Consider the following 7160-nt stretch of genomic DNA (forward strand, 5'->3'; position numbering starts at 1 on the left):
TCCTCTCTGGAGATTTCACCCCCCTTCCACCGGGCGTACTAGGTCAGAGTTGTAATGAAGCCTAACTCTGGTAGTCAACATATTAAAGACCTATATCTGAGCTTACATTGTGGACTTACTTTGATGTAAATGATATTACCCTATGATATCAGGCTCATTCATAATCAGGCTCTGAATCTCTTCCTTGCAGAGAACTATAATTTTTAAAAACAGAACTGGGGACATTGACACCGATTATCCATGTGTCCATTTTTTATTATTTCTCTTGCTTTAGCATTATGTATTAGCATCAGAAATATTAGCATCCCTGAACTGGCCCAAATACAGTATTGATCAGCAAATTGTCACCCTTGAAAACTTCTTCCATTTGCCAACATATCCTGTAAGTAAATACATTTGTCAGTCTGTTCTATTACGATTTGTAAATCGTTCTCCATGGAGCAGAATCATAAACATCTGAGCCATACATTATTAAAAGAAATGTTCCTTATGTTATTGCCCAAAGAAACTGAAGGAAAAGATGAGCCACAGGCAGGGTCATTAGGGAAAAAATGTAGCCCTGTGTTTCTTTTATGTAAAATTGGAATAGTTACATTAAAAGGTTTTGTCCTGAATGTTAAGAAAAAGGCATAAATTATGGGCACTTTGAACATATGCCTTTTTCCTGCACAATTATGTATCCATAAACCTTAATACAAGCAATGAATACAAACTGGGTCTTAATGAACAGCAGGAATTCAAAAGAAGAAAACAAACAAGAGACTAAAAGACTATCTAAATATCTTCCAATTTCTCGTATGAGCCTTTCACATTTGGATAACAACAATGTGAGTGATAAGCTAACCAACCAAGTGTCTTTTTTCCATATGGAACAAGGCCTCATAGCAGCCCTAAGCAAGAGGGACCAGATTCATTCCTAATGTAACATCATTTCTTCCAATAAAGAAGATGCCTCAAGCAGAGTTTTAGGAAGGGTGTATTTGACTCACTGTGTATTTCTATTATTTGAAGGCTTCATAACTGCAATAGAGCTCAGCTGAGGAAAAGTCTTCCAAAAGTCTGGCTTGCAGGAGTAAGCAAGTTTTACTAATGAATATTTCATTGAAACTTTAATATGTTTGGATTTGGAACTTGACATTCTATATATTGAGAAAGGTTAGGTCATTCCCTTAGCTATTGTACCTAGGGCAGCACTTGCATCTTTTATAGATAGTGTTAAACATCTGCTTGTACACTCTTCCTTTCACAGGATATTTTTCCATTGCATTTCTATTATAATCAGATCTTCTGCTAAGCAGATGAGTACCTCTTGGCGTCCCATTTGGCAATGTTGTTCAGTCCTTTCCTCTATTTTTGCCTGAGGCTAGCAGTAATAAGGGCATTCTGGAAGTTAAAGCAACTGCCCACACCCTCAGTTGTCATACACATTTAACAGAACACACATCTGTACATTTGTTGTGCAGTGTGCATTGCGCTGGTAAGATGTGGATCAGAGGCTAACAGTTTATCATCCTGGAAAACCTAGTTTCTCAGATGGTTATGAGTCTCCAGCTCTTAAACCATTAGATACTGAGTGTGTCATACAGATGGCACATTCAGTCCCTGTGGAGTGATGTTGCTGTCAGAAGCGCTGTACCAGATGTACAACTAAGGAACACGAGCACTCGTGGCTAGAATAAAAATTCTGGGAAGAAGAGAGAAATGGGAAACATACTGAAATGGATCAATTTTAATGATTATTATGACAGGCCTTCCATTATTACAGTAAACAAATTTAATCAAGACTAGTTACCCTCTTGTTTGAAATTATATATATTTCAAATATATGTAAACCTTAATATTAAGGAGAAAGAACTTTCCAGTAATTTTCTGTCTAGTCTATGAAGATTAGTTTCTCCTTCCCCAGTAATAAACTGGTCCAGTGAAACTTAGCACTATTAGGCACTATTATTTCTGGCATACTTATCATAAAATATAAGAGTCTGCTTCTGAAAATTTTCACACACAGTCTGTAAGTATAGTTTAATCTTGTACAATGGATAGAGCAATGATACATTTTTGTGAGCAAAGCAGCAGTTATCTTTCACTATTATTTATCATGCTTGGCAGCAACAAGAACATGTAAACCCTTAACTTCTTAATGTGCAGTCACTAATACGTAGTTCTGTTATGCAACATTTTTCAAGCTTAATATATACATTTCTCTGCATCTAGCCACCCTCTACAATCACTTACTCCAAGTTACTCTAGCCATACTGATCAGGCATAATTAGATGTGTTCCTCCCTTAATGAATTGTTGAAGTCTTCATGTTGACTTCAACATATTTGGATAAGGCCCTTCATCTTCTAAAATCATCTTTCCATAAACAAAAGGCTGGAAGATATATTTCACTGTCTGTGGAAGACAAGCAGACTCAGTCCTGTAGATGTCTTGAATTTCACACATCTTGACTTGCTTGATATATCTTTATGTAGACACCCATTGTCACTTTACTACTCCTTCTCCTCTATCTTCATGAAAGCATGGCTCCTAAATAACAGGGGTGTGCAAAATGGGCTGTGTTCAATTCGGATTCAGATACAGCCCAAACTGGGGACAGTGATTCGATTAATTGATTCAGATCACTGTCCCTGATTCAATTCGGTCAAGTCTGAATCTGAAGACTTGATGCCGATTCAGAGAATCGGCCATTTGGCCATAGACACAGTTTTAAATAGTTTTTCTACATACCTTGAGGTATCAGGTGCAATTCATGGATGCTGTGATAGTGGGGCAGATAGAGCGTCCCACAGAAGCACAGGGGAGCCCCCCAAGTGCTTGGCAGAAGTAGAACCAGAAGTAGTCCCCCACGTGCTCGGCAGCAAACCACTTCCGAGTCCTCTGCCAAGCATGCAGGGGGGCCCTCCCACACCTTACCCAGCTCAGCGATTGGCCATGGGGTGTCCCCGGGTGCCCCCTGACCCAGGAGTTACCATTCACTGAGGCAGGGGGACGGGGGGGAACCCCCTGGTGCACTCCCTGGCAGACCGAGAAGTGGACCGGAAGTGCTTCTGGTCCACTTCTGGGTCTGCTGCTGAGCACACTGGGACCCCCCCACCATACTCCTGTTGGATGCTCCATCCGTCCCACCATCACAGCATTCACGAGCCACATGGTACCTTGAGGTAAGCAGAAAAAACATTTACAGCTGTGTCTATGTCCAAATCATCGTACCTACTGAATCTCTCCAAATCGATTCAGAGGGTTCTGATTCAATTTGGAGAGATTAAAGGGTCTTCTGATTCATTTTGGATTTGGAGATTCAGCCAACAAATCAGGCCGAATCTCAGCTGAATTGAATCAGGGAACGAAGCTTTGCACAGCCCTACTTAATAAGTATATTGATATGGGGTCCTAACAGCTGATTTTCATTCCCAGCCCCACCCCACTACTAGTCTCTGATCCTATTACCTCCGTGGAGCAGTCAAATGTTAGCTCAACATGTATTAGGTAATAGGATCTATAGATACCCCTCACCAGAAAAGTCCTAACTTTGCTAGCCTATCATGGCACGTAGCATGTGTTTATAGCTTGAATGTTTGGATACTAGCATTTTAAGTGTAGTTAACTTGTGCTAAGCGTAACAAGTAACAACCTGCTAAGACTACAATATAATGCCATTACAACAAGAAAGTGCTTACTTGAAAATCACCTCCAGAGTCCCTCAAGTAAGACTAAATTCCTGGAGTCTCTCATTTTTATTATTATTGTTGTTGTTGTTGTTGTTATTAAATTATTATTACCTATTTCCCATTTCCATTTGGAATACAAGGAATGTGAGAACATGTGTCCTCACACCAGCATGGGCAATGCTACCAAAGAATGTCCAAACAGGAAAAGTGACAAGTAACGGTGAACTTAAAAACTTTTAAAAGCATTTAAGTGATGGTTCCTATATGACATGCCTATTGTTATGGACTTTTTTCCTTATTAACTCCTTCTAGCAAACACTTCTATTTATCCAAAAATAGCTCCCTACCTCCCTATTCCCCTTGTTGCTTTGGAAATTTCAGAATTTGTAAACCATAAAAATCAAAGCAAATATATTTATTATTTGTTTAATTTACAAGTGTGTACCACCAGGACTCAAACCAATTACATATGCATTAGCCAATGTAACTGGTATGTAGAATTTAGGAGCTTCTCAGATACATTTTCTATCAAGAATTCTTATCGCATCTCCTTCCATTTTAGTGCTCAAGATGAAGAGCCACAATTTTGACTAAATCTCCTAAATTTAATGAGGCTTAAGAAGGATAAAAATCATTAAAAACTTTTTATTTCAAGGGAAAAACAGTAAATCACCAATATTTTAAAAATATAAGTGGCCCTACATGGCAACTTCTGGCTCTCATATTTCATTTTATCCTTCCTATTCATAGGCCATGTCTACACAAGATGGTGACTATGCAGTCATTATTGAGTGTCATTTAGGACTTATATGAACTGTTAATGAGTTACTGAGCAGTAGCATTGCTGAACAGCCTTTAGGTGACACTGACTGCTCAGTAGCTCATGACTACTGCACAGTAGTGTTGCATCACACTTCCTGCCAAGTGAAACTACTGTGCACAGCCAGGATCTTGACGAGATGCAGCCACAATTTCTGAAAATGTAAAATGGTTCCTGATTTTATTCTGGCATGTCTTGACTGATAATTTTCATTTCCTTCTATAATACTTAAGCTACACAGGGCAAAACAAGGGGCTATACACTTTTAAAGTGACTTGGAGCTTTACTTCCACTACATTTTAATGCAGCCAATGTTTTCTCTCCTTATGACAAACAGCTAATATCACTTTTCCATTTTTGCCACAGAGGCATTTAATTTTTCCTATCAGTCATAAGCAATAATGAAATGAAAACAAAACAAAGCAAAACTCTACAGCTTTAAAAAGATTGTAATAAATAGAATACCAGACCTTCTACAAAAGTGATCTCAGACTCATTTGACATAACCAATAGCTTCTCCATGAAACTAAGACATATCTGTAAGTACAGCTGAACATCTTCCTAATTAGCAAGACAGCCTCAGTTCTTATAATCTAGCATAACTAATATTCTACCAGCTAATCAAGCTAAGTTGTTTAAACAGGACAACACTGGTTGAATCTAAATAGTCTTTCCTTTTTTTTCTCTTCATTTTTTTTTTTTTACACATGGAATATTTTGCAGTTTCTCACTTCTCTCATTGGCCATTTGGATTTGCATGACAAATCAGCAGCTGTATAGATCTAAAATTATTTATGCTATCACATGTCACTAAATCTACCCATCCCTGAAGTCCAAGAAAACAAAAATCTCCTTGTTATAACATTACATCTGAAGCCAGTAGTCAAGGGTTATTATTTGTACTTCGGAGACTTGGATGCATTCCTCCTGGTTTGGATAGAGATGAATAGAGTTCTAACCACTACACTTATTGAATTTTATTACTAACTTCAGTTTCATCAGTTCTTGAATCATATTGAGGATTTTCAGATCATTTAAAATGAAATAGGTAAAGGAGAAAAAAGAGCATATAATTATCATAGCAGAATGCATTTTGTATCTAAATATACAACTGGAAAACTGACTGATATAGATATGTAATTCACATGTCTAATATGAAATTTACATAATTTATGAAAAATGAATGTTATGATGAGAATATAATGAGCCTTTGAGGAAATAATTGTTTTACCATTCATGCAGTTCAAATTCCACTCTTTAAATTGACCCTTGCCACTCATTCAGGATAGCTGTGGCAAACAATAATTTTACTGACAATGAAACTGTCAACCAATAAAGGAGCATTTGCAAATGTACTTGACATTTTAATCCTAAAGATTATGGGTGCACTTAAAAATATATTAACAAGTTTCACTACAACAGACAAGGAGCATACAGTAAGTTCAACCTAATTAGAGAAGAAAATATGAAGGATGCACTGGCACGTCAGGATTTTAGCCAATGAAACATGAAAAAGGAAAGTAGAGATATAAAGAAACATTTTATTCTCTTTTAAAAATGATTGCATCTTCATGCTTAAAATGTAAAGTGTTCTCTTCAACTGAAATGAACCATTCTCCTTTGTCACATTTTGATAGTAGGAACACAAAGACAATAAAACAATGAACTCATCTGTTACATGCTGCTAAAAATCTTTTCTTCTCAATTTAACCACCCAGAAGTAACTAGCTAACATATGAGATACAGCTGTTCTCAGTCAGTGTTAATTGTAGTTCTGCTAATTTTAAAAATCTGTTTAAATTAGTATGATCTTTTGGTGGCAGGATATCAAACTGCACTTTCACTCGGGTTCTGATATTTATCTGGAAGTTGTCATCATTGAATTCGTAAGGGAGCAATCCCTTTGGGTACAATAAATTGGAACCTCAGAATCTGGCCTTCTGTAGCTCAAGGAAGCTGTACAAACTAGATTTAAACCACCTCTTCTTTTCCTTTTCCTCTTCCACTTTCTATGTGGTTTGCAGTTATATGCAGTTATATGCAACTATATAATACAGATAGATAGACAGATAGATAGATATGTAGGTGTATAATTACATATAACTATTAATTCCAGAAATGAATATCAATATTGAAGGTATGATCCATGACTTAGGCAATACTCTCAGTGACCTGGATTATAAAGAATATGCAGGATTCAAGAACTCCAGATTGAGAGCATTCATCCAAACAAAGAAAAATGTTCTCTATGCAAAATTCTTGTTGAAGCAAGAACTATCAGAAAGGAACGATCTGTTGTAAAGAGAAAATTTTATAAGAGCATACATCAGTCAGTAAGGAGGGCATACATCAGTCAGTAAACCTAACTGTTGGTAAAAAAGGTAGAAGGAAGAGGCAGAATCAATGCAAGCAATTCTGACAATGCCTGGAAATAGAAATTTGTCTAAATTGTATAATAGTTGGATTAACCGTACAAAGATAGGCTCCTACCTGGTCAACCAAGAAGGTCATATGTATTCCAACAGAAAAGAAGTATGTATGGAGACTGAATATATTTCCTATCCTGGTTTGGTGGACCAGCAACTGAGCAGCAAATATTTATGATAGAAAAAAGAGATAGGAAAGGAAGTCAGCTGGGGTCATAGGATCCCAGCAAGATAGGCATCC

The sequence above is a fragment of the Gavialis gangeticus genome, unplaced genomic scaffold, assembly GCF_001723915.1.
Source record: "Gavialis gangeticus isolate Ggan-Ray unplaced genomic scaffold, GavGan_comp1, whole genome shotgun sequence".
Taxonomy (NCBI): domain Eukaryota; kingdom Metazoa; phylum Chordata; order Crocodylia; family Gavialidae; genus Gavialis; species Gavialis gangeticus.